Genomic DNA, 1,045 nt, shown 5'->3' on the forward strand with positions numbered 1-1,045 from the left:
TGTAGTATAGCTTAAGGTCAGGCATGGTGATTCCACCAGAGGTTCTTTTATTGTTGAGAATGGTTTTTGCTATCCTAGGTTTTTTATTATTCCAGATGATAAATACTACTATTAATCCAGTGTTTTTAAAAAAGACTTAAAAATAATAAAAGATCAAAAGATTTATATGAAGCAGCAAAAAGAGTGGTTTTCTTTGTCTGTTATCAACATATTTGATACTTTTACTGATGATGCAGCAGCGGTGGTAATTATACGAGAGGGACTAATATCTAGAATTCATAAAGAACTGCAAAAACACAAAACCAAGAGCTCCCAAACATGCCAATCAATAAACAGGCTGATGAAATGAACACACACACACATGAACACACGAACACACAGGGGATGGGGGAGATTGAAAGAAAAGAACAATAAGGACTTTTAAAAATGTTCAACATTGTTAGCCACCAGAAATGAAAATTAAACCCAATTTGAGATCCTATCTCACCTCTAACAGATTATCTATCACAAAGAAAAGAGATAATAACGAATCCTTGTTAGGATATGGGGAAAGGTGCATCCTTTTTTTATTCCAGGTAGGAGTATAAACCAGTACAGCCATTATGGAAATAAGTATGGAGATTTATCAAAAAAATTTAAAGTAGAACTACCTTATGAGCCTGGTATAGAATTCTTAGTAGCCAAAGAACTATGCATCCTACTATAGAAATTCATGCACATCCATATTTATTTGTATTATTAATAATATCAAGAAATAGAAACAATCTAAAAGTTCATCAGCTGATTGATGGATAGTGGAAATGTAATAAATATACACACTATAGAATTACATTCACCTGTAAAGGAGAAAGAAATGATGAAACTTGTTAAGAAATCAATGAATCTTGAAATTATTATAAGCAAGGTAACAGACTCGAGAAGACAAAAACTGTACGTTCTCTCTCATATGTGAACCCTAGATTATAATATCTAGCTCTGTGTAAATAAGTGGGGATGAACATATGTGTAAGCTCTGAAACTAGAAAGGAGACTGCCAAAGAGTGAA

Source organism: Mus pahari, chromosome X (assembly GCF_900095145.1).
Source record: "Mus pahari chromosome X, PAHARI_EIJ_v1.1, whole genome shotgun sequence".
NCBI lineage: Eukaryota > Metazoa > Chordata > Mammalia > Rodentia > Muridae > Mus > Mus pahari.